The sequence below is a fragment of the Phycodurus eques genome, chromosome 4, assembly GCF_024500275.1.
Source record: "Phycodurus eques isolate BA_2022a chromosome 4, UOR_Pequ_1.1, whole genome shotgun sequence".
In the NCBI taxonomy this organism is placed as follows: Eukaryota; Metazoa; Chordata; class Actinopteri; order Syngnathiformes; family Syngnathidae; genus Phycodurus; species Phycodurus eques.
Genome location: NC_084528.1, coordinates 24,742,718 through 24,769,722, shown reverse-complemented (window position 1 = coordinate 24,769,722; position 27,005 = coordinate 24,742,718). Strand labels below are relative to the sequence as shown.

General features: G+C 41.4%; 1 protein-coding gene and 2 long non-coding RNA genes across 5 annotated transcripts in view; 2 read left to right on the top strand and 1 right to left on the bottom strand.

Moving 5' to 3' along the window:
- Positions 1–1,924: 1,924 nt before the first annotated feature.
- Positions 1,925–12,228, bottom strand: LOC133401589 (uncharacterized). Of its 3 annotated transcripts, XR_009768435.1 has the most exons (4): positions 12,171–12,228; positions 7,550–7,720; positions 3,352–5,093; positions 1,925–3,252 (listed from the first exon to the last, which is right to left on the bottom strand). It is a non-coding gene; the product is annotated as an uncharacterized LOC133401589 (long non-coding RNA). The 3 variants fall into 3 exon arrangements; XR_009768433.1 differs by having other exon boundaries at positions 3,352–7,720; XR_009768434.1 differs by having other exon boundaries at positions 3,352–7,720; positions 11,993–12,202.
- LOC133401590 (uncharacterized) lies at positions 10,966–14,244 on the top strand. The gene is made up of 3 exons (XR_009768436.1): positions 10,966–11,216; positions 11,311–11,438; positions 13,867–14,244. It is a non-coding gene; the product is annotated as an uncharacterized LOC133401590 (long non-coding RNA).
- A 4,965-nt stretch (positions 14,245–19,209) lies between these two features.
- satb1b (SATB homeobox 1b) overlaps positions 19,210–27,005 on the top strand; it is a 90,533-nt gene continuing 82,737 nt past the window's right edge. Inside the window, exon 1 of the mRNA XM_061674761.1 lies at positions 19,210–19,488. The gene's annotated coding sequence lies outside the window, so the exon portion shown is untranslated. The remainder of the gene's footprint in view (positions 19,489–27,005) is intronic.

Here is a 27,005-nt window from a genome sequence, read left to right as displayed (position 1 = left end):
CACCAGAAAACGACATGTAAAAAGTGCTCTTTTAAAGAATAACGTTTGGAGTCATTTGTAAGAATTATTATGAAAATCAAGGGTTAACACTGATGCCATTGAATTTCACAAAAAAACGATTTAAAATATACTACTATTACTACTGTTACTGTTATTATAGTTTATTATATATACATGCATATTTTCTTGTTATTATGTTATTTTAATTACTGGGAAATTATTATTTCATACCGTTTATAGTGAGGTTGTAAAATAAATAAAACACAAATAAGTTACTTAAAATACATTTCAGTGCATATTTTTCCCTTTTTCTAATTAATTACAATTTTTAATTTCATCATTGATCAATCATTGACTTTATAATTATTTAATACATATTTTAAATCAAGTGTCTGTCCGTTTAAATTCATTTTTGTTTTAATTATTTACCTTACAGCCTGGGTTCATTATGGCAAACAAACAAAGAAAAATATGAGGCTGAGTTATGTGTGACTTATTTATTTTTTATCAGGCCTTAAAATGAAATAATTCACGAATATCAGACTGTTTAGCGAGATGTTCAACGCTTTAGAATAGTAATTCATAACATATCAGACTTGTAAGTGAAATATTCAAGGGTAAAGACCACAGAGAATAATAATACCAAGGACAATTTATTTTGGATGTAACTGACATATATAGGTGTCTAAAAGAATAGTTTGATCAAATATATATGAATATTTCCAACTTCATAACCAATAATAGATGAGCAATGAACTTGTACATGCGTGTCGTTACTTAACTCGTCCAGCAGAGAGAGCTATGTATCAATTTTTAATCTCCAATGATGATGATGAAAATGATGCACTAATTAGCAAGTTTATCATGTAGGTTGATCATATGTTTTTGTGTATTGAATATATTTCATATTTGACATGGGAGTGTTACTGTAGAATAAGGTGAATTGTTAAAAAGTTTACTTTTTGTGCTATAACTGTATTAACACATTAAACTGGCACACACATTCGCACGCACCTAATACATTATAGTTTATGTTAAACTATATAATTATTCACTATTATTTTGGTCATTTGTGCATTTATAAAAACAATCATTCAGAAATGTATATAAAATAATTGCATATTTTAAAGAAATGCAATTAATTTTACAGGTGGCATTTTATCATTTGTTATAATGTAATGTTAACATTTTAAAATGGTCAACTCTGGAGAAATTGAACAAAAACAATATGAGTGATCATTATTGTAAAAAATCAAATATTTTTTCTTCACTATTCTGAAACATTAGATGACAAAAATATACATAGCTAAATAACATCTAAATGAGGTTATGTGAGCAAACAGCCACTGAAAGGCACTGTTGTCTGAAATGTGTGTGTGTGTGTGTGTGAGAGAGAGAGAGAGAGAGAGAGACTGTAATACTTAACCTAATTTTATCCATATATTCGATGCCATATAGCGAGCAAAGTGTGATAAAAAGCAGCGTGACAGAACGAGCGAGCGAGGGAGCCATTTGCAATTGGCAATTCTCGCAATTTTGACACCTAACGTGACATCGAAAATGTTTTCATTGAGCCCAAATCAGAAATAAGACTGTCTGACAGCCTTTTACGTGTTAATTAAGACAGTTAAGTGGCCAAAATAGTGAAATATTTATTAAATCTGATGATATACTGTACATGCACTGACCGGTTTCATAGGCACAAACTAAATGATGATAATGCTCACTTTTGATTGACATTCAGTGCGATATTAAATCAAATAATAATTTTTCATGAGGCATTAATAAGTTTTTAATAATTTTCTGAGCAATTTATCACACAACACTGGAGGGGTACGTGTGCCTAATAAAGTGACTCCACTGTATAATGTACATTTTGCCTAAATTATGACAATTGTGTTCTCGGGTGTTAATAACTCATCAAGACGTCACTCATCTTTGACGCTAATGAGAGAAATGAGCAAGTCATTTATTTTTTTAAATATTTCTTTATCTGTGCATAAATTACAAAATAAATAAATAAAATCTGCCCCAAATTTATTATTCATCGGCAATGTGATTAATATGCAAAATTATTCAAATGAAGACGCAATTAGGCTCCAATTCTCCTGCAGAGTTTTTTCCCATTATAATTTAATACAAAGTAACAGAGCAATTGGTGTCACGTGTAATTACGCTTAGCGTAGTGCACGCACACTCACCGCGGAACACTCCAGAGAAAACTTTAGAGGACCTCACCAATGTCCCATCGGTCTTGGGATGGTCATAGATTTTAAATACTCACAAAAACACACACACACACACAAACTTTCCAGTGCTTTCTGGAACTCTGGGCCTCGTTCTGGTCAGGATTCAAGATGGCGAGATGGGAGAAGAACCTCACGGATGAGATCACTAAGTCCCTCAAAGCTTCTGTCTTGAAAGTGCCATAGATTTTGAATATCCTCAAAGTCACACACAAGAAAACGTTCTAGTACATTCCAAAATTCCTGGCCTTGTTCCAGCCAGTAATTTAGAACTGGAGAGCTGGGAAAAGCACCTCACAGATTCTTCTCCTCTTCTCGTCGGTTCTAATGGCTTCCATTTTGTGAGAGCCATGGATTTCAAACAGTTACACAAACAGACACAACGAAACATTCTGGTACTCTCCAGACTCCTGGGCCTTGTTCCGGCTGGGAATGAGAACTGGAGAGACGGGAGAAGAACCTGAGGTCACTCCGGTTCTAGAGGCTCCCATCTTGGGAGGGCCGTAGATTTGAAACGGTCACACAAACACGCACTTACTTTCTGGAATTCTGGGCCTTGTTTCGGATAGCAATTTGAATCATAGAAACGAGAGATGGAGGCTCTCCCTTCTCTGCGGTTCTAACGTCATCCGTCTTGGGAGTGCCATAAATTTTAAAAAGTCAACTACACACATAGGGAATTGTCTCGTACTTTGCAGAATTCCGGGCCTGGTATTGGAACCGGAGAGACAGGAGAATGTTATCATTGATGTCCCATCTCTTCGGTTCTAACGGCTTCCGTCGGGCCATAGATTGTAAATACACACACACACGGAAACATTGCAGTATTTTCAGGAAATTCTGGATCATGTTCTGGAATTTTTCTTCTCCCGTCTTTCAGTTCTAACAGATTCCGTCTTGGGGTGGCCGTAGATTTGAAATTGTCACATACACAGACACATGCACACGAGGAACAAAGACGTCCTCCCTCGTCCGTCCTCGCCGCCTCCACTCCGCTGGCTGCGCTCTGTCAAAGAACATAATCCCTCCACAAAATGGAGGCACAAAGGAAACTTGAGCTGAATCCTGTAAAGGCGCGGACACGCCGCACAATGCGTCGTCCCACCTGATTTTTTTTCTGCTTTCGCCTTGCTCGGCTGGCAGAATAAATGCCCCGTGGCGCAGATCAAGCATTTTTTTTCCTCATCCTCCTCCTTCATCATCATCGCTCCTTCGCACCCCATCATTGTCGCCACGACGACAGGCCAAGGTCCACTCGGACTTCGCAAAGTTTAGTTATTCTGAAACATCTTTGCGTGGACACATATGAGTGCGTGCTTTAGTTAGAGAGTTTGGGAGTTTGTTGAGTGAGATAGTGAGGGAGTTAGTGATTTAGTTAGTTGAGTGAGTTAGGAAGTTATTAAAGCGTTTGATTAGTCAGCGATTTAGTTGGGTGAGTGACTTTTGAGATCAGGAGCTAGTTGAGCAAATTAGAGAGTTAGTTCTTGATTTATTAGCGAGAGATTGTGTTGCGTGAGTTAGGGAGTTAATTCTTGAGTTAACTGTGTGAGTTAGAGAGCGTATTAAGTATGGAGTTAATGAATTCATTTGTTTAGGGAGTTAGTCAGGGATTAAGTTGAGTGACTGGGGGAGTTAGTTCAGGAGTTAGAGCATTAGCGATTTAGTTAGCTGGGAAAGTTAAGTTAGTTTGCGAGTTAGGGAGTTAGTGTTTTAGTTAGTTGAGTGAGTTGGAGTTAATGAATAAGTTTGTTACGCGTGATAGGGAGGTAGCTGAGTGAGTACAGGGTTTAGTGATTTACAGTAGTTAGGTGAGTGACTTGAGATAGGGAGTTAGTTGAGTGAATTAGTAGAGTGGGTTGGGGAGTTAACTCTTGAGTTAGGTAGAAAGTGTGTTGAATGAGTAAGGAGTTACTTGAGTCAGATAGTTAGCTGATTGAGTTGCAAAGTTAATTCTATATAGTTGGTAGTTAATTACATGTTGGAGTTCATGAGTTTACTAGTTGAGCGAGGTAGGCAGTGTGTGAACCAGTTCGGTGCAATGTTGGTCACTGAGTTAGTTGAGTGAGTTAGGGAATTCATTCTCAATTTAACTGAGTGAGCTAGCGAGTTTACTCAGTGAAATAGTTTCAGAGTTAGTTGGGTGCATTATTATTATTGAGTTATGTGGTTCAATTGGTGAGTGAGTTAGGGAGTTAGCTGAGTGAATATGTGAGTTTATGGTATTTTCAAAGAGCTTTTCCAGGCTCTTTGATATAGAATTTTGGATGAGTTTCAAAGGATAATAAGACAGATGTTGGGGAATAAACTGATACCTTTAAATTAGGGAAGCGTGACCAGAAGAAATCGGAGGAACGGAACAATCTTATGTTGTATTTATTTAAAGTGAAGTGGAGGGCATTTTTTTCAGTTGAATGCATTTTCTTGGAATGCAAAGTTAGTTGGTTGTAACAATACAACAGGCGTGTGTACTTTCCATTTAAATGTGTCAATGTGAGAGAACACTGGCTGTCTTATTTACGTGTGGTGGAAAGAAACAGTTGTTGCGGTTAGTCCATGTAGGTCATTGTTGTCAGTAGTTGGCTTTTTCGTCCCTAAAAGCGGCACCTGAGGGGCGTTTCCTGCTCAGGCTCGCCCCCTGCAGGCGGAAGCCAGAAAGGCGAGCGTCAGTGCGGTTTGCGATCCACTTCATCGGCTCTGCTGCTGATTACATCGAACCCTTGATAAAGTAGGCCGCCCGCGCTCGCCTGCACCACAGGAAGCGGAAGTGCCCCGCGGGGTAGGCGCACCTCCACCTGTGTCGCTGCACATCTGCAAAGTGGCGAGGCGCTCCAGCTCCTGTCACACTTCCTGTCGCCGCCAGTGCGTGACAAATGTCAAAACGGGCACGTGAGATAACAATTCAAGTTGACACACAAACTTACTGTACACAACGCACATACTGCGCTCTGTTTATTGTGGGGTTACGTTCCACACCCACCCGCAGTAGGGGAAAATACACGATTCAAAAAACTTTTTTTTCTTTTAATATTTTGAATGTATTGAGTTAGTTATAAAGAGCAACAGTTGAGTGAGTTGAGTGAGTTAGGTAATTTGTGAGTTAGTTTAGTGGGTTATGCATGATGTTAGTGAGTTACTTTGAGTGAGTTGGGCATGAAGTTAGTGAATTAGTTGAGTGTGTAAGTTAAAGAGAGGAGCACCAACAATTTTGTTAAACTGAGCAACGTTAAAAGTCAGTTGGGTGAATTGGGTACCTATTGAGCATGTTATTGAGAGCAAAACCAAGTCGTTTGAGGTTGTCGGGTAATTAGTAAGCAAGTAAGGCATGAAATGAGTGAGTGCGTGAGTGAGTTAGTTGCAATAACAATACCAAAAGAATTCCGAAATTCGTCAGTTAATTGACTGGCGTCAGGCATTAAGCTCGTGAGTTAGTTGAGTGAGTTAGTCATTCAGTTAGTGAGCTAATTGAGTGAGTTTGGCATGAAGTTAATTAGTTAGTTGGATGAGTTTAGCATGATGTTATTGAGTTAATTGAGTTCGTCATGAAGTTTGAGTTAGTTGAAAGAGTTGGGCATGAAGTTCATTAGTTAGTTGAATGAGTGAGACGTGGAGTTAATTGAGTTAATTGAGTGAGATCATCATGGCGTTTGTGAGTTACTTGAATTAGTTAGTTGAATGAGTTAGGTTAGTTAGGTGGGTTTGGCATAAAGTTGAGTTTGTAAATTACAGTGAGCCATATCAATAAATCAGTTGAGTGAGTCAGTTATGTGACTTAGGCATTAAGTTAGTAAGTTAGTTGATTGGGTTAAGGATGAAGTGAGTAAGTTAGTTGATTGAGTTGGTTACAGTGAGTGAGTTGGGTAATTAGTGAGTTAGTTGAGTAAGTTAGCGACATCAGATAGCGACGACGCCCTCCCCTTTCTGCGATCGGACGCCAGAGGAAGGACGTGTGCGCTCTTGCTTGTGTTTGTTCACTTGACAAAGTGTGATAATTAACCTCGTCAGCGCGCCGGTGCTGCGATGCGAGTCAAACACAAGGTGGCAATTGCTGTATTTTTCCACTTATTTTTTTCTCCCAAACATCACACACACTCGCTGTAAATTCTCTAAATGTCTGCTTTGCTTTCATGGATTACCGTCAGCATTGTGAGCGGCTGCCAGGCCCGCTCGCCTTTTTCTGGGCCCGTCTCTGCCACCTTGATATATTTGCCAAATGAATATCTGAAGCCGTAATTAAATTTATCCACCTCTGCACCTTCTGTACGGACGCCACCTTGCACACATCACACCTTTCACACACACACACACACACACACACACACACACTCCCTTCGGGACATTTTACTTTCAAAAACAGATTTGAGCATCCTCAACATATTTAATAATAATCTTTTGGCAATTTAGAGATGTTTTAAAAGCACCAGACAAATCAAACGTGTGGCAAGAAAGTGTTTGTGACAAATATATCAAATATGTTCCCACCTTACGAATCATTTTTTTATGACCCTTTTTCTATATGTATATCTATATATACTTGTGATGTCAAAAAAACTAATGAAGGTGAGGTGACCAGATTCCCTGAACTTTTTTTGGGCCAAATTTCATTAACCTTTTCAAAATGTTCCGAAATTAAACCATGTGAAAAATCCAAAGCAAAACTTGAAAGCCTAATTTGAAACCCTAACCCTGTCTTGAAACTGTAATTTGAAAGTCTAACCTCAATTTGAAAGCCAAACCTGGCCTTGAAACCCTGATTTTAAACCTTAATCCAGGCCAGAAATTTAAAACCTTAAACTAGGATTCAAACCTTAATTTGAAACCTTAACCCCGCGTTCAAACCCTAATTTGGAGCCTTAATTTTAAACACTAACTCGGTCTTGAATCCTTAACCCAGGCTTGAAATCTTAATTTAAAACCTTAATCCTGATTTGAAACCGTAGTCCTTGTTTGAAAACCTAATCCCGGTTTTAATCCCTAGTTTGTAACCACAATGTGGTCTTTAATCTCAAATTTGGAACACTAACCGGATCTCAAAACCCTGATTTAAAACCTAAATTCTGCCTTGAAACACAGATTGAAGGTCAGGTGTCCAGACGTTCTCCTTTTACTCCCAAAATCTTCAAAATCCTCACTTGTGTCGACGACAAAGGTAAACATCATGAATTAGTGAATGGTGGCTGTCATGCTACGTTATCCTCTACACGATGTTGCCTTGTGCTGTTGACCACCGTCACCATCAGCGTGAAACCAGTCCGCAGCATTAGCATTAGCATTATCATAGCTTGGCATTCATCACTTTGTCCAACCTTTTGTCTGGGCGAGCGCGGGAATTATTAGCGGCTTAGCGTTGAGAGGCCCCCCTAAGAAGCTCTCGGGGTGTGTAAACCCCTCTTCCGAGTCTCCGCCAACAACAGCGACGCCGTGTCCGTGTCAGCAGGGGTGGTGGGGGCGATACCACCACGCTGTCAAATCCAGTCCTGTGGAAAAAAAAACAGAAACAAAAATAAAACCCCGGGAAATAGCAAGTGAACAAAAGGAAGCCTGAGTCAGCACATTCTCATTGTTCCAACTGTGTGTGTTTCTGCATACAACAACACTGCGCACCCTGAGTCTGTGGGAAAGCCGCAATGGAGTTTTGTAAAAATTTTTCCACGGATTTGGGGGATACGGCGTGAAATCCTGTGGCACCTCTTCCCGGCTTGCTGGCATGCGCGGGCCGAGGCGCGGGGATTGAACGAGGCTTAATGTTGGCGCGGGCCACGTGTGCACGCGTGATAACGGGCTGGCTTTTCTTTCCAGGTTAGCTGCCAGGTTAGCCGCCTAGCGACGCCCGCCGTGTTCCGCGCCGTATTTGGGGGGGAAAAGAAAGAAGACTGGTCGCCGAGGTGGCGGTGGTGGGGGTGTGCTAATGCATGTTTTTGGAAGGGTGCTGGTAATTCCCAGCACGTTTGTGAATGCAGATAGTGTGTGACAAAGCGTGTAAAAAGAGACAGCTAGCGCTTAGCCGCTAATGGCTGATTGGCTATTTTGGGGCTCTAAATGGAGGCAGAAAATACCTGCACGCACAACAGACGCCGGGTTATTTTTACATCTGCTGCTTACACACGCTTACAACATTACCTTGGCATGTAACCCTAACCTGGGCTAGAAATCCTCACTTGAAACCTTAGACAAGCTTGAAACCCTAATTTTGGATTGAAACTCTCATTTGAAACCCTAACTTCAAACACTGTCTTGAAACTAGGACTGGACGATATAAAAAAATATATATATAATAAATTCCAACATACTTTTTCATATCGCCCGATCTCGAATATTATCACGATTGTTTTATATTGTTTTAAAGCAGCTGTTCTGGGGGGGGGAAAGACAGAAACTTGGGGAGTAGTTCAACATTTTATTAGCATATATGATTTAAATTTTTAAAAAAGAGAGAGTGGAAGATGAAAAAATATTCGAACAAATTTTACTTAACTGTATGAAGAATATCAAATAATTCAATGAACTAGTTAACAGTCTTGACTCTTTTTGCTAATATGCAAGACCCAAAATGAACAAACTGCCCCGTCAGAGATATTGAAGATGCCTTAAAATGTAAACGTAATTTTCTGGTTTGATATTACATAAGGTGTTAACATCATTGCTTCAGCCCGTAATTTGAAAGCCTAACCTTGGCCTGAAACTCTAACTTGAGTTTCAGGCCAAGGTTAGTATTTCAAATTAGGCTTTTAAGCCTGGGTTCACGTCTCAAATGACAATTTTCAAGTTTGGGTTAATGGTCAAAATTAGGGTTTCACTATAGACCCTGTCACAAACCCCTAACCCAGGTTTGAAACCCTAATTTGAGACCCTAACATGGGCTTCAGACCCTAATTTGAACCCATAACCTTCGTTTGAAACACTATGAGACGTGTTTGTATGCAGGTAGTGTGTGAAACGAAAGCACAATAAATGTAAGCTAGCGCTTAGCCGCTAATGGCAGATTGTGAGGAGGCTCCTCCACGCTATCGTGCTGCTTTAAATGACAGCAAAAAAAAAAAAAACTACACACGCACACACACTACGTGTACACACTATGCGGCAGGTTATTTTTACAGCGCCCAATATCTGCTTATTCCACACTGCAGACTCTTGACGCATGTTCATTAGTACACGCTTATTCGTATTCTTGGATGCAATTTTTTCTTCAAACCCTAATGTGAAACCCCAATCCAGATATATGAACCCCTAACCTTAGTTTGAAACCAGAATCCAATTTTGAAATCCTAATTTAAAATCCTAGCCCGAGTTTGAAACCCTAATGTCAAACCGTATTAGAGGTTTGAAACCTTCCTCCTGGTTTGAAATCCAAATTCAAAACCCTAACCATGCCTTGAGATCCAAATTTAAAACCCTAACCTTAATTTCAAACCCAAAATCCAGGTTTGAAAATAAATCCGAATTTTAAACCCTAACCATATCTTGAAAGTATAAGAAACTATAATTTGAAACCCTACCCTCTCTTGAAATCGTAGTCCAGATTTGAAATCCTAATTTCAAAGCCTTACCTGGGTTCAAACCTTAATACAGGCTTGAAACCCTAATCCACATTTGAAATCCTAATTTAGCCCCCAAAATGGGGAATTGTCGCTAATTGAGGAGTCTTGATGTAAGGAAGGCAAAAGAGGGGGCAAGGGCCACTTTGCCACAGTGTCCCTTTAAAGTTGCAAGCATGAATTAGGGTTTCAGTTTAGGATTTCAGGCCTGAATTGGAGTTTCAAGACTGGGTTAGAGTTTCATACAAGAGTTAGGGTTTCAAATCAGGGTTTGAAGTCAAATGCAGGGTTTCAAAACAGGATTTAGGTCTGAAGTTAGGATTTCAAGGAAGGGTTAGGGTTTTAATTTTTGTTTTGTTTTTTTAATTTCAAGCCTGAATTAGGGTTTCCAGCCTGAGTTATGGTTTCGATCAAGAGTTAGGGTTTTCAATTTAGGTTTTCAAGACTGATTTAGGTTTTCAGGTTTGGTTTTCAAACCAGGGTTAGGGTTTTAAAACAAGGTTATGGTCTCAAGTCAAAACTAGGGCTTCAAGTTAGGGATTCAAACAAGGGTTAGGGTTTCCAGTTGAACTTTAAAGAGAGGGTTTTAAATTAGGGTTTTGAAAAAAGGTTAGGATTTAAAAGTAGAGTTATAGTTTCAAATTAGGGTTTCAAGCCAGGGCTAAGGTTTCAAGTTGGGGATTCAAACAAGAGTTATGGTTTCAAATCAAGGTTTCAAACAAAAGTTAAGGTTTCAAATGAGGGTTTCAAACCTTGGTCAAAGTTTCAAATTAGGATTTGAATCCTGTTAGTTTCAAACATGGACTAAGGTTTCAAGTTTGTTTTTGTTTTTTTAAATTAGGGTTTCAAACAAGGGTTAGGGTTTAACATTAGTGTTTCAAGCCTGGATTAGGGTTTTTAATTGGCGTTTTAAACAAGGGTTTGGGTGTTTTAAAGTAGGGTTTCAGGCCTGGGTTAGGGTTAGAAATAATGGTTTCAAGCCGGTTCAGTGTTCAAAGTAAGGTTTCAAACCAGGGTTAGGGTTTCAAATGAAGGCTTTCAGACTAGTTTAAGGTGTTAAAGATTGCGTGAGCTCTCTTTCATTAACTGTACCAACAAACAGGCAACGTGTGAAGTTTATTTTATCTTGTCTTAGCGCCGCCCGCCCGCATACTCGTGCGAGTGCTAATAGGAGATAGACGGCATGTAATTAGCGTGATCGCGTAGGCGTCGTGTCACCGTGCAGCCGCAGCTGTCACCGGCAAACCAGGTGGAACGCCGCGGGGAAACGTCGCCTTACCGGTCCGCCATGAATCACTTGACAGCCGCGCGCGGATGAGAGCGCGACTCGACTCGGCGCCGCGCCGACGGGATTTGAACGGCCAGTCGTTTCGATTTGGCGGAGACGAAGCGGCAGGAACGCGACGAACGCGCTAAACTTCCACAGTCGCAAAATAAAGTTTGAACTTCGTCCGCCTCCCTAATGCAATCGCGTTAATCAATCTGACCGGAGCAGATTGGAAACAACGGCCCGTCTATGTCCCCATTTGCAGGTAATGCGCTGTGCACTATGTGACCCAGTCAAGTGGAACTACTGAAGACCGTAATGGCGTTAAGAAGGTCAGCGAGAGGTTGGGCAAGTTTGCTTCATGACACGCCGCAAGCAAAGAATCAGGAAAAGGTACTTTTCCATCGCAATCAATTCGGAAAGCAAGATCCTAATCTGATTTGGGATTTCAGTACGACGTGTTACCGAACGTGTTTTTTTTTTTTTTTGGTTTGGTTTTTGCCGGCTAGGATTTCAAATAAGTGTTAAGAGTCATGAACAAGGGTTATGGTCTCAAATTTAAAGGCAGGGTTAGCATATCAAACAGAGGTCGTTGTTTCAAATTAGGGTTTCAAATGAGGATTACGGTTTCAAGTTAAGATTGGAAACCAGGATGTCAACAAAACTCACAGGCGCACTGTATATTCTCTCTGCTCTGTGCGAACAACGACCACAACTTGTATTACTTGAGCTCGATCTGCTTTCTGCGGAACGTCACGTGACCAACGCGGAGCACGGAATAGCCGACTTTCCTGTATATGCTATGCTAATAACGATCGTAACTAGGATGGATTACATGATTGTATGAAGCTCAGCTTGCTGAAACATTGTTCTCTTGATGGCTGTTGTCTTCGGAGAAAAGTTAAAATACACTTATATCATTTGGTTACACAAACATGATATCATACATGTAAACATGAACGTAGCCCAAACACCGTCGAATGTCGTCTTTGGCGGCTCTGGGGCGATATCTTGACATAAAAAATTTAAAAAATAAAAAGACATTGCAAGATGTTGAAAGTTCCTATGGGTGCTTTGAAACGGTCCCCTTCGCAATTCACCCGAGCGAGGCAGAAGTACTTTTACCTCGTTTCTCGAATGCCAAAGTAGTCTGCGCATATACCGGATTGGGAGGGGGAGGGGGAGGGGGGGGGGGGGGGGGACTTCTTCTTCTTCTTCTTCTTCTTCTTCTTCTTCTTCTTGCTGTCAATTATATTGTATCTCTTCCAGTAGAGTTCAATGCTGCCCAGCATCCTGTGGCGGAATGTGCTACTACATGTAAAGTGCACAGTTCTAAATTGAAACTTGCTTGTGTGGTGTAAAAACCCATGAAAAAACAATCACTTAAAATCCTGTCATATATACGGTTCACTGTATGCTTTACGTGGCAGATTTGTCATTGTTGGCTGAAGTTGGGAGTGTTAAATTGCTTTGTACGTTGCATTAATGAGTGGATTGATAAAAAGTGACAGTCACGCAGTCAGTGGGCTTATGATGAGTGATGGCATCATTTTGAGTGTTTTCATAACTGCTTCTGACTGCCTGGATGCTTTTGATGAATATGTCTGTGAGCGAATAAATAATCCAATCATTACCCGCTAATGACAGGAGAAGGGGTTGAAAAATTACTCGGGGGGGGGGGGCGCCCACCTGTCAGGGCGAGGCGGTAATTTGCATCATGGGTCGCCGCCCCCTTCGCCAGGCTCACAATGCTGAGCTTAATGAAGCTGTATCACGAGGGGGGCAATTACGGACGGCACCGGGGGAGGGGGGCCACGGAGGGTGCGTGCGGCGGATCCCCCCAGCCTCCCCCCGGAGGGCTCCGCCGCACCGCCTTGAGTGCTAAACTGGCGTCAAAGGGAAACTTGAGTGTGGCTGGGTTAGACGTCGGCAGTGTGAGCGATGACTGACACGCTGGTTGATACCAGGGAGAAAACAAATTCACTGTTTTAAAACCCTAATTTGAAACCTTAATCATTGCCTGAAACCATAATCCTTGTTTGAAACCCGAACCCTTACCTGAAATCCTAACCCAACATGAGAACCCTGATTTGAAAAGTCGAGCCCTTGTTTGAAACTAACCACACACCCTAACCTGAAACCTTAATCCTCGTTTGAGACCTCAACATGAAACCCTCACTTGCAACACCAAATTTGAAACCCTTCCCCTCGCATGACGCTGACATCACGACACAGTGAACTTTTCAGTGATAGTTTCTGGTGGAACACTTGGATGTTCTTCCACATTTCCCAGCCTCCAGATGGATCGGGATACCTCCCCCAAGCTGCTTCGAGGCAGATTCCATTCATCCATCGACATGCGGCTGCGTGGAAACCTCCCCGGGTGCGAGCGTATCATGGCCCATCCGCGCTCCCGCCCGTGCCAAACGCGCCACGGCTCGGCCCGAGAGCCTCCGGGGAGGCCGAGGCTTTTACGTCTCCACGGGCCAGCACGCCCAGAGGTCCCGACGCCTCGGGACGTGTAGCCAATCGGGTTCGGGGGGGCGGGGGGGAGCAGCTTGGCACTCGACCCGCCCCTCCTTACCCGCCGTTCTCCTTAGCCTTTAGCTAAAAGCAGGCTAATGGTGGCCAACTGTGTAGCGAGAGGGTCTGGGGGTGTTGGGGAAGCGTGTCTGTAGGTTCATCTGGATTGGCGTCGATAAGGATGGGAGCTCGCCATCCTCTGCCTATCGCCGACATGCATGACTCGGTCTGTGCGTGTGTGTGTGTGTGTGTGTGTGTGTGTGTGCGCGTTTGTTGTGTGTGGGTGTGCATGGCACAGAGTGTAGGGACTGGCAGACCACCTCCAGGATGCCAACAGTGACTGATGCCACATTAGACATTCCTTTCAGAGCAAACGGCGGCGGCGTTGGTCAGCATCATGCCAGCTCTCACAGGCCCTCAGGATGCCCGCAACCCCCCAGCACCACCCATGAACAACCCCCCACCCTTCCTTTGAGCACAGAGCTGGCAGCGACAGTGCAACATTCCAGTGAATTCCAGGAACTTGCACAAAAAGGAAAGCAAACAAACAAAAAGATGTGTTGGATCGCAACTTTGCAATTTAATTTGTAGGAGACTTCTTTTTTTTTTTTTTTTTTTTTTTTTTAACCATCAAACGTTTTATCATCATCACTGAGCTCATTTCGAGGAAATCAACTTTTTTTTTTTATCACTTCCGAACCATATTTAAAAAAAATAAATAAAAATAAATGATTCTCAGTGCATTTGATTTGCTTTCCTTACAGGCTGTTGGTATATTTCAAAAAGGCAGATTTTTTTCCATGTTCTTGTTGTTGTTGGTAGAGTTTTCTGTGTAGCATAAGCGCTTCAAATTTGGTAACAATCAGACAAAATCTTAAGTAATTGGTTTTTAAATGGCAGCTTCAAACCAAAATGGCAGATTTGCTGTTTCTTATTCTCATTCTTATTGAAATGTGTTTGAATTTTCAAAACGTTCTGGGTTGCCCTGCCGAGCTGTATATAAAGATTCCTGGAAATGACCCTAAAATGCCCGCTCCGAACCAACATAGCTGACTTCCCTGTGTCTTTTCAGGCATGGCTTCTTGAGACTTTTTTGTGGGTCTACTCACGTTAGACTTATCAACCAAATGTCATGCTGCTAAGTGGAATTGGCTAAGAGAAATCCGTTTCAGGGCCTGAAAAACAATTTCAAGAGGCCTTTGCACCGCATGGTTGGTCCCTACTGATGAACACTTAAATGAATACCTCTGTGACAGTGTCAATCATAAGTGAACCTTAATATCTTCATGCGGCCTCATGAAGTGAGTGTTTAAAAAAGAAAAAAAAAAAAAAAACGCCTACAAGCTATCATGACCAGTGGTGCTGTGCGAAGAGGCTCTTCATGTCCAATTATCGTGGAGGTGAGGTGATATCGAACGTGCCGCTCCGCCCGGGCTTAAGTGATGACACCGAGCGATTAGAGCGCCGTTAAATACCTTCGCTAATGAGCCAATTAGCCCTATTGACATCCATGGCCGCCTCCGAGGTGGAGCGAGCGAGTTCTGCCGCCGTCGCGCGCTAATCGCAAGTGATAACAGCGCTTAGCCTTCAAACGCTAATCCTGACTCGCGGGCTGCCACTGTGATTTCTCTCTGTACCCACGCTGAGAAGAACTTCACGCTCCATTCGCCACTTCCTGCTCACTTGTAACTTCGCTGCGGTTTTCACTACCACCGTGTGTCACTTTCCAGATGATTATATATATATATATATATATTTTTTTCCTGTTGCACGTTTAGTCAAATGTCGGCATCTGGCCTTCGCTCTCAAACACTGAAAGAAGACGCCTAAACGGTGAGAAAAGGTCCTGATCGGGCAGTAAATGCGAAAGTGAAAACAGTGGCGACGCTTTTGGTAAATTCAGGGGGATTTCATTCAAAATGCAACACGAAACTGAAAGCGAAGACGAGTCTTTAGGGTTTTGAGTCACAAAAACGCCAGTGCTAATAATTACAGTAACAAAGAGAGTCAAACCATTCCGAGAAGCACGGCACCCACTTTTTTTTCATGGCGACTCGCCAAAAAGATCAGCAAACTTTGAGCCTGATTGCTACAACTCCAAATGGCTCGGCCTTTCCTGACTTTGTTCAGAATGGGCGGGAGGTTGCTTAAATTTAGCCTGATTGCCAACTGTTTTTTGAGCAGATCCGGGAGGGGGAAAAAAAAAAAAAGAAGAAAATCCCTCTTAACACACTCCACATCACAGGATAATCACTCAGGATCATCTTTTAAAGACATCCAATCATTGACCCTTGGCTGAATTTCCTCGAAATGTGTCCCGCTGATCGCCATTGCGCGTACCTCTGCTTTCGTCACCCTGCCGCCTCCGTGGAATCCTCGTTATCCTATAAAAGCTGCACAGTTAACAGGAGGCAACGAGAACGCCGTGGAAAGTTTCCAACCGCAGAACAAATCGAAAGAAAATTCCAGACGGACGTGTGTCTTTAGGCGTCTTTCTCAGACAAATGAATGCGAGTCGTCGATAGCCTGTTATTAAACTACGACGAAGAGGCGTCTGCGCGTTTAGTGCCGGCTTGGGAAAGCGTTAATTCCCGGGTTTGTGCGCGTCGCCCCTTGTAATTTTACACCGCTACTTGTTATCGTCGAGACTGTGTCGAGTGCAGAGGTGGCAAAAGTACTCACACGCTGTACTTAAGTAAAAAATACAGACACTTTTGTTTAGAAAGTAGAAGCGCTGATTCAGCTACCTTCATTAAAACTAAGTCAAAAAGTACAAATGTTGACACGTACTCAAGTCAAAGAGTCAAAATGTGTTTTTACTATCAGTTAGTGCCAATACTCATTTCGAAGCAGAGTACTGATAGTTAATAATACCGTGTTTTATTTTAATCAAATATGATTTAAAAAAAAGTGCTCGCGTTTATTAAACGTCATAAGTTGTGTACTCTGATCTAACAATAACACAGTGTTTTAGTTCAGTTGAGATCAAATATTGTTCGAACTTATGGTAGAACTCGTTTTTTTCCGCAGCGTAGAATGAATATGAGAATTGTTTTATTGTCTGTCTCCATGTGTCGCTGTGCCGTTTGTGTTCGAATATTAGCCATTTCAAGGTTTATAGTGCGACGTCGACTGTATTTTAAAGTTGGTCATGATGGTGGTAGAGTATTTTTTATTTTATTTTCAGGTTGTACTTGGTGTAAAAAGTTTGAGAACCACTGATTTAGACAATACAATACATACGTTGTTCTTTATTAAAACCACATCATATTTGTGTGTGTGTGTGTGTGTGTGTGTGTGTGTTTTACCGGCTCACGTTAATGGCCTTTCACTGGGTTCACTGTATCAATATTCAAATGTAGGGAGTACAAGTAAATGAGACAAATACATTCTCAAGTAGAGTAGATACTTGAAAAATAACGAAGTATTTGTGTTGCTCCACTTGCATTTGTTGACTGGACTTTCTCGCCCCCTTCTACGCCTCATGTGCACATTAACATATTGCATTAACGTCTTGGAAGTGGTCCACGCAGCTCGGAATGTGCGTGCGTGCGCGCGCGCGTGTCTGCGTGCGTCGAGGTCAAGGGTTGTTGTGGAATTAGCTCGAGCAGCTGTGTGGTGGCATCATGCGTAAAAGAAAAGAAAACAAGCCTAAAAAGTTCGCTAATGAAAGCAAAAGTCAGTTTTGGAACTTTGCATCGTCGCTCATCAGGGCCATCTTGCGGACACAAAGGGAAGCGCAGGAGCAGCTTTCCAGGAGCTCCTCGGGAAAAACAAAACAAAACACAAAACAAACAAACACACACATTGAAATCACCAGCTGTTGTCCGCAATGATGAAAACACTGAGGGAGAATTTATAATGATTTGGAATCTCTTTAACTGTTCCTATTCTCATTTGGACTCCCAGGAGGGAGGGAATAAAATGTATGCAAGGAGGACGCATACTCACACGGCAAGGACTTCTTACTTGTTTTCATTTATTTTTTTAAATGCAAATTTTTTTTTTTTTTTTTTGCCATTATGATAAGTTTGGGTGAGTTAGACAAAAGCAACATGGAAACTTTTCTCCTCTTTTTTTAAGACAGGAAGAAATAGAAAGAGAGAGACAGTGAGTGTGTCATTATAATTGTATTTGAAATGTATATTCAATAAAAATTATTGCATTATCATGCATTCATTTCGCTTTTTTCTTCTTTAGTTTGCTGTCAATACATGTGATGAAAATTTGTAATAACTTTAAGAATCCGTTTTTGCTGTTTTTAATAGCATATATGAATTGAATTAATATAAATTAATATATTAATTCATCCAATATTTGTAGTGTTTTGCTGTTAACTATTTTAATACAAATATAAAACTCCCTTAACGTTGTTTTCTGTTTTATTTTCGGTTAATACATTTATTTGTATTTTCTCTTATTTTACTGGTTTTTAAAGTAATAATGTCCATGAATTAAAATGTATTTTATTTTAATCCCAACATTTTCCCGTAGTGTTTGCTCTTAATTTAATTACAATGTATTCTTGTATTTTAAACTCATTAAATGTATTCTATATATTTTTAAATCTCATTGCCTATTTCGTTTGTTGTTCATTGAATTAAAAATATATGCATTTCCCCCAAAATGTTAAATTATTAGTACTATCTTTTCTATAAATGGATGCGCATGTTAGTCGACTTTGATTCTTTTTGTCGTCATGCGCACGCTACGCACACCTGCAAACTGTCAATCATCCGCTCACGCGCGCGAACACACGCACGCGCACTCACGAGTTGAAATGACGTCAACACCATCAGGGATATAATTTCGCCCTTCGTCGAGATTAAGAACCATAATTGGAATATTATATTTAAGAATCTATTAACGCAGAGGGAAATTTACACACACACACACACACACACACACACACACACACACACACACACACATGAATCCTGTTTGTCTTTTTTTTTATTGCCACGTGAAACGTTCGCGTCCCATTTGAGCTCGTTCATCGGTCAGTAAATATGAAATTGAATTGAAATATAAATTTCAATCAGCGGCTGGCTCCTTGAAACACTTGCCAGGGGACGTAAAAACATTTTGTTTTTAATCGAGTCCTCTCTTTGATTTATTTTGAATTTTTTATTTTTTTTTATTTTTAAAACTAAAATAAAAACATTTAAAAAAGACTAAAGCATGTATTCAAATTGCCGTTATTAAATCATTTTGATCTGATGTCTTCTTCGCGTCATCTGCCATGTTGAGCTGGAATGTTGGACGAAAAGGGAAGAGGGCGAAAAAAGCTATCTATGAAAGCCTTTGATAACGACTAAAATAAAACCATTAAAGCGGATTATTCACCACAGATTTAACGACATCGGACGGGTTTGTTTGTTTGTTTGTTTTTTTTTTTTTTTTTTTTTTTGGCTTTCGTTTTGGCGTTCAGGTGCGCCTTTTCTCTTCTTCCGTGCGCGCGTCCGAAACGCACACACGCACACAAACGCGCGCGCACGTCACCGCAAAGTGGGGCAAGCCGCGGCACAGCTGGCAAATGATCGATTTGTGCACACGCGTAGCGGGGAGGGGCGGTGCTCGCGCGGTATACCTGCCGCCGCCCCTCTCCGCGAAGTGCCACTCGCACTCCGCCGCCGCCGCTCGCCTCTCCTCCTCCTCCTCCTCCTCCTCCTCCTCCACCTCCTCCTCTCCTCTCCTCTCCTCCTTCCTTCCTTCCTCTTCTTCATCATCCTCTTCTTTGCATCCTAACCCTCCGCCGCATCCTCAAACTTCAGCCTTGTCAAAACAAAAGAAAAAAAACCCCCAAAAAAATCCAAACAAGAAAAAAGCAGTTTTATGTCGCTTTTTGTTCTTGCTTTTTTTCTCACTCTGTGGAACTTTTGATGGAAAACAAGAGGTCGAGCCACTGCTGACTTGACAGGTATGTTCAGCAGCTCTCACTTTGCTTTTTCTTTATTTGATTCAACGTCTTGTTCATGCGAGTTTTTTTTCTTTCATATATATTTTTTTATAGTCATAAAGCTAATAAGTGCATTTTCAAGGATATAGTCGACTTATGAAAAAATAAATAGCATGAAAAGCAATAGGCAGACCTTCCTTTTTCACTTAAAAACCCACACGGACCCAAAGTGGCTTTTTCTGCTTCTGGGATTTTAATATTTCATAAAGAGAGAGATGTGGAGGGGGGGGGGGGGGGGGGGGGGGTGGTGGCATGAATTAAAAACTTAAGAGCATGCGGCTTTAATGGTAAATATAAACGGTGGCTTTCAGCACTGAGGGGAAAAAAGAGGAGAACATGAACACACAGGTGCTCATTTATAGAACTTGTTCAACAGGAATACATATTTCATATTTCAGTTTTTCAGGATGTAGAAGATGACAAATGGGGTTTTAATGTCACTTCCTTTATTGAAAGTTCTTCATGTTTCAAATGAAGGTTGACCACTTGGAGATTTGGCGAAAGTTGTCGTGTTCGGATGCACGCGCACGCCAACGAGAGCCGATACGACACCTCGATTCGATTTAATTGAGGCGAGGCGCTCGTGATTGAATGACAGAAAAGGGAAATGAAATGTTAATGGCGTTTAGAGTTTTCAATTTGGTCAAAGCGCGTTTGGAGCTGCTCCTGCGGAATCCAACGAGATCCAAATACAAGAGCTGTATTCTATTGAATCGACACGAGGCATTCGTTTTTGATTGAAATCGAGAACGATGAACGTGGTTAGGATTTTTGAGTTGTTCTCAAAGTTGCACGTCGCGTATGCATTCTACCATGTTTGGATTTTTTGCTCTCGGAAACGAGCGCCAATAATACAACTGTCGGGTATTTAACTCAACCGAGGCATTTAATTTTCATAGATATCTAAAAGAGTGAAGGCTTAACGGAAGTAGGATATTTTTTAAACATTTTTTTATGAATATTGTCAAAGTTGCACGTTGCATACACGTTCTACCATATCTGGATCTCCACTGACTCCAATGAGAGGCGATACTCCAGCTGCATATTTCATTGACACGAGGCATTCATTATTGAATGATATCAAACGAAAGTGAAGCATTCACGGCGTTTGAGATTTTGTCAAAGTTGCACTCACACTCTCCTCTACGCTTAGCTCCGTTGTTACTGCAGGACGACTCAACGAGATCCAATGCAAGAGCTGCGTTATATTTAATCGACACGAGGCATTCATTTTTTATGACTGAGATCAAGGAACATGAATGCTTAACAGGGATGCACGTTTGTAGACCTTTGCACTCCACCGCTTGGCGCAACGCTCACTTCATCAGGTGCACCTGCACAACGCAGTACGAGAGCTGTTCGTTGACACGAGGCATCCATTCTTTGCTGCGATTTGGGGACGTGAAAGCTCAACGGGGTTGGGGTTTGTAGATTTTTAGGGTCAAAGTTGCACGCCACCGTCTTTGGATGCCGTCACGATCACTCGCTCACAACCCAACGAGAGTCACTACCAGAGCCGTATTGTGTTTAATCGACACAAGCCATTCATTTTTGACGGAGATCCAATCAGATGAAGGTTCAATGGGGCTAAGGTATTTAGATCATGTCAATGTTGCACCCGAATTCTATTACGTTTGGATCTTGGCTCACTTTATTAAGTACACCTGCACAATGTAACCAGATCCAATACGAGAGCTGTATCCTATTTATTTGACATTGTCAGGGAGGTATTCATTTTCCTGATTGAGATCAAAGGCAAGTTAAGGCTTAAACGGGTTCCGATTTTCTTTTTTTTTCTTTCAAGGTTGCACACGAACATGTTTGGTTCCACGGCCACTTCATGAGGTACACCCGCACAATTCATTGACATGTTTTGGTTCCGCGGCCACTTCATTAGGTACACCCGCACAATTCATTGACATCCGGTGCCGGAGCGCGATCATATTGAATCGACACGAGGCATTCACGCGACTGAGATCAATGGACTCCATAATTGTTCGTGATAAATATAATGTATAACCTCCATTTCATTAGGTGCACACAGCTGTACATGATGTAATGCAATGCGGTACGAGAGCAATATAAGATTTTTTTTTGGGGGGGGGGGAGATCTGAAATCAAAGAGCAAATGAACGCCGAAATGATTATATGTCATGTGTTCTATTGTTGTATTTTTATATATATATAAAAAACAAAACAAAACGTTTCATTGTGCACACATGCCTATGGGAGCAAATGCCATGCAGTAAGATTCGGGTTTTAATTGACGCGAGGCATTTATTTTCAGCCGAGGAGGGTTAAGCGAGCGTACGTCGATGATGTGTCAAGCCGGTTTGTACACACTCGTTTCATTCGCTGCACGTGCACAATCCTGTAGGTAATTGACGCTACCAAGGAGTTCTTTCATTTTCCAGGGAGGTCAAAATAGACAAACGGACGGTTCAACGATTTTACCTTGCGTCACGCATACATTGCCGGGTTGAACGTGGGTGTGGACGGTACGTACAGTTGTGAAACTTTCACTCTGCGTGGGTGCTGGACGACGTCAAAATGAAACGGATGCAGCTCGTTTTTTGTTCTTTGCGGTGAGGTGATCTACAACAAAAACTGGGGTCGAGCCAAGCAGGCGCTTTGTGTAAACAGGTCGCAGCGCATCTTGGTTGCGGCTCGTCTGGACGCTTGAAATGTGTGCGTGCCACTTCTGGAGAAACGGCACGGCTGAGGACTCGCTGCCCAATTATTACGAAACCGACAAAACAATCAAATCTGTGCGGTTAAACCTAGGCCTCGTTCAATTTTGCTCCCCTTGCGGCTTGTTTGTGGCCATTTTTAGCAGACAGACAAGACGTGGTTTTTTTTGCTTCTTTTCCTGCATAAAGTTTTAGCTAACATCACTTCTTGTTACAAGCATAAAACAAAAAATCGATTTAGTTTTGTTTTTTAATCTTTTAGAGTCCGGGTTGTTTGTACAATACACAGGTTGTAAATCAATCTCTAACATGTGTTTTTTTTAAAAAGTATATTCTTAGCCGCACATTTTCTGGTATTGCGAAGAGTAGAATCTTTCTGCCGCCAGCAGAGGGCGCTTCCACTTCTTCAATTGAAATGTAATTCTCCTCCATGGTCAGTAGAGGGTGTCTCCACTTCTTAAAATCCAAATTGCGCTAGTCATTTTGCACCGTAGTGGTGCAGTAAGGGGCACTTAGCAATTTTCAATCAAATTACTTTTTGACTTAAAAGTAGTACATGATAATGTGTGAAAAAACTCTGGCGCCATCTTGTGCCTCCAATTTTATATACAAGAAGAGACCACCGCACCTTAGAAAAAAAACAAGAACAACCAATTAGAGAGAGAAGGCGTGACATACAAGGTGTTAAAAGTTTGGACCAAATTGCTCCCTTCTCCAAACATTGATAAATGATGTAATCTGGTAGAAAACATAAAACAATAAATAAAATGCTCTCGTGTGGAGTCTAGAATGAAGCCCGTTTTGCCCAGAGAGTACAATTTCAACCAGTAAATAAAAAAATGAGACAATTAGGTTTTCATAGGTTTCAATTGGCCAAAAGTAGCCACGATCGAGCTAAAAGGTACAATTTAATATAAAGTGTGTATTTGTGATATATTTTAAGAGCTGAAGTTGGAAATGACAAAGTCAGACAAAAATCCCTACCCTTGGGAACTTTCAGATGAACGCAGATAAAAAAAATAGTGACGTGGGCCCAAATGGCTGACATAAAGCTTTCAAAGCAAAACGAGTGTCGCGGCAATGAGGGAAATCAAGAACGTGACGAGCAGGTCGCCGAGAATTGAAACGCGTCCATCATGTGCCGCTTACAGCAAAGACGATGCGGGAAGCGCCGCGGGGGGGGACATTTGGCATCTCAGTGTGCTTGTCATTTCGTTTCTCACTTCGTAACCCTGAAACCCAAATATTCATTGACAACTTTTCACATTTACAGTACACAGCAAAAGTCCTTTGATAGCAAAATCTTCAGTGTAGACCTTCTACAATGGTTATTTTGATTAATTATTCCGGAAACGACCGTGCGGTGATTGAGTTGCAGAAGCTGCCCCTTACGCCCACCACCTTCTTCACAGTCTCGTGCAAGAGGTTTTTTTTGTTTTGTTTTTTGTTTTTTTGACCCCGCGGGGCCAATTGGTTGCAAGGTGGCGTCTTTTTTTCTTTGCTGGTTTGTCTGTGTGGAAATGAAGCTTTCGTTCACGTGTATAGAGAGAGTGTTTCTAATATTTGGACACTTCTTATTCACACAACTGCAGCCATAATGATAAACACTGTTCACTGTTGCATCTACACATTTTTTTTCCCAATAGGGGGCGCCTATAAGTGTGATGAGCTCATGATTGTAAAATGGCCACTTGAAACCAAAATGTCTACCAAATTTCATGTTGCTAAATTCAACTGATTTCAGGGATTGCGTTTTTTAAAGTTTTCTTTTTTAAAGGCGAGTCATCAAATGTTGATGCTATGCTCCGCCCACACCGAGTGACCTGAGCTTCTCATCGTCTAGCGTTTCTCGGACAAGTTCATCTTTGATGGACCTTCGGAAATTGGTCACTTTAAATTAAAATGGCGGACCTGCTGCGTCTCGCTTGACGTTTTGTGAGTTTACTCATAATAGACCGAATTCTTCGGGCATCAGCCAATTTCTGGTAATCACGCCTGAGATTTGGTGATTTTTGAGGATGTGAAAGCCCTCGATATGGCAAATAGAGTCAGGCATCGGTCTAGTATACGAGTTCACTACGTGCTCCAAATTTGGTCACATCACAATGGAACAAAATCTCGAGGGGTTTGTCTTTAAAGGACCAGTGGAAATGACCATAAAATGGCCACTTCAAAGCAAAATGGCAGACTTCCTGTGTATATTCGGGCATGTCTTTGTGAGACTTTTTTGTGGGTCTACCAAATTTCATGTCGTGAAGTGAAACTAGCCTCGGGATGAGTTTGTCTTTGAAGCACCCCTTGAAATGACTTAAATGAGCCTAAAATGTCCGCTTCAAACCAACATAGCTGACTTCCTGTGGTTTCTTGGGTCTACTCATGACAGTCCTGCATACCAAATGTCACTTGGGTAAATAACATTGGCAGGTGCTTCATTTATGAAGAGAAAGCTTTTGAGGAACCCTGGAGCTGGCCGCTTCAAACCAAAATAACTGACTTTCCATGTATTTTTTGGGCATCTCATCTTGGGTTTTCTTTTGTGGGTCTACTCATGATAAGCACGCCTACCGAATTTCATGTCGCTAAGTGAAACTGTCTCCTGGGGCTGAATTTGTAAACATTCCTGAGGGTGCTACTGAGACAATTTCTGGGCATGAATGCTTTGAAGCACAACATTCCATGAGGATGATTAAACACACACACACACACACGCACACGCGCACGCACGCAGTTCACAGTCCCACTTCGGAGAGAATGATATCTTGGCTAAAACCATTAATTGCAGTCTTTTACCGTTTCGATGATGATGGCAGGTTTGCGTGGCAAAGAGTCCAATTATACCTGCGGTAGGCACGGGGCTAAATGCCTGTTTAGATGCTTTTTACGAGACTGCCGCCAGTAAATAAGAGGCCTGTCTAGCACACACACTTTTGGGTTTCCACCTCCAATTTTTTTACGATTGGTATTAAATGATTCACACAGGGTTTATTAGCTTTTTTGATACGTGTTGTAGCGAGTTTGAACGCTGCATTCCTTCAAAAATTACAGACAAGCCCCTCCCTCCACCGCCCCCACATGAGCACTTAAGCGTGCACTTAAGCCTCGAGTTGTGTACGTCCATCAACAGTGTAGTTCACGGGTCAATGCGACCCACAGTACGATGAATCGTCAATACCCCCGTAAAGAATACAATTTAATTGAAGTTCCTTTTCGATATGTTTCACTTTGAGTTTTCCCTTCCTTACCGCATGATTTCCACACAGTTGATCCTCATTGCTCAGCTTAGCTTATTGTTCACAAGAAAAGCAATGGTCGTCGCGGGTCAATGTGACCCGCTGTACATTTACTCATGAGAAAATGTTTTAAAATAACGTTTTTCCAAAAGAAAAATGAAAATGACAAAAGTAAAGCCAGTAGAATACATTCGATCATATTTCAAAAACTAAAAATACATTCCCCAGAAGGGTCAATCTGACCCGCAATTTAACAGTAGGTTGAAAGCTCATTGTCTTATTATCTCCTCTAAGTTTCTTTTATGTCAATGTGACCCACTGTGTTCATTTTTGTAATAAAAGCTTTTAAACAAATACTTTTTTTAAATTTGGAAAACAATAAGGCCAGCAGAATACTCATTGAGTACAATGAGTACAATGAGTCAGCAATCTGACTCATTGTACGTTTCACGACAGAAAAATATTAAGAATGCAAATCAAGATTTTTCCAAATTATTATTCCAAAATAAAAAAGGACAAAAATAAAGCCATAAAAAAACAAATCCTTTTTTGTCTAGATTTTTAAATGGGTCAATTTGACCCATGGCATAGAAATACGTTGAAGCTCATTTTATTGTCCCCATTTAATGTGTTTTTCCTCCCCTTCCCATTCCATACAGTCCATCGCCATTGCTGTGCTTAGTTTATTGTTCGCAGCTACGCCAACCTCTTTTCACGGGTCAATATGAACCGCTTGTATGTTTATTCAGAAAAAAATATAGAAAAAAAAGTAACAATGCAAATTAAGTTTTGGTTGAATTAGTTTTCCAAAATAAAAAGCACAACAAAAATGAGGCCAACAGAATAAGTTTAAGTTATATTGTTTTGAGTAGATTTTCAAAGGGTCAATTTGACGCGCAACATAACAGGAGGGTTAAAGCTCATTCTCTTATCCACTTGTAGTTTTATTCCTCTATATTTTATGTTTGTTTTCCCTTCCCTTCTTGTATGATTTCCATGCGGTTGATCCTCATTGCTGGGCTTAGCTTATTGTTTGCGGGTCCTCAAAAGGTTGGCGAGTCCTCGCAGGCGAGATAAAAAGCAAAACAAAAGCAAAGTCAGTCATGTCGGTTTTGTCACGCTTTTTGCACGGCATGACAACCCTCCGATATGTGCGCTCTTCTTCTGTGGTTATGCGACAGCGTGGCAAATACAATTTAATACAAGTTTGAAGTCACGATTCAAATCACATTAGCTCAGGGCTTATTTTCTTCACTTCATTGTCCTACGTTCCGATGCTTGTCTTTATCCCATCTGTGGAGGTTTTTGGGAATCCTTTTCTTGTTGTTGTCGTTTTTTTGTTTTTTTTTTCATGGAGGAGGAGGGCGGGTTTGCGGGAAAGCGCATCCGTCTGAGATCAGGTTGTTAATACCCACCCACGTACGGCAACACACACTGCATCCTTATCGAGCGTTTTGTTTCTCGCCGGATGAGTGACGCCTCCTTTGACGAGGGATTAAAACGGCAAAGGAAAATATGCCGATAAAAAGCCGACGCGTCTTTAAGTCGACACCCGTGT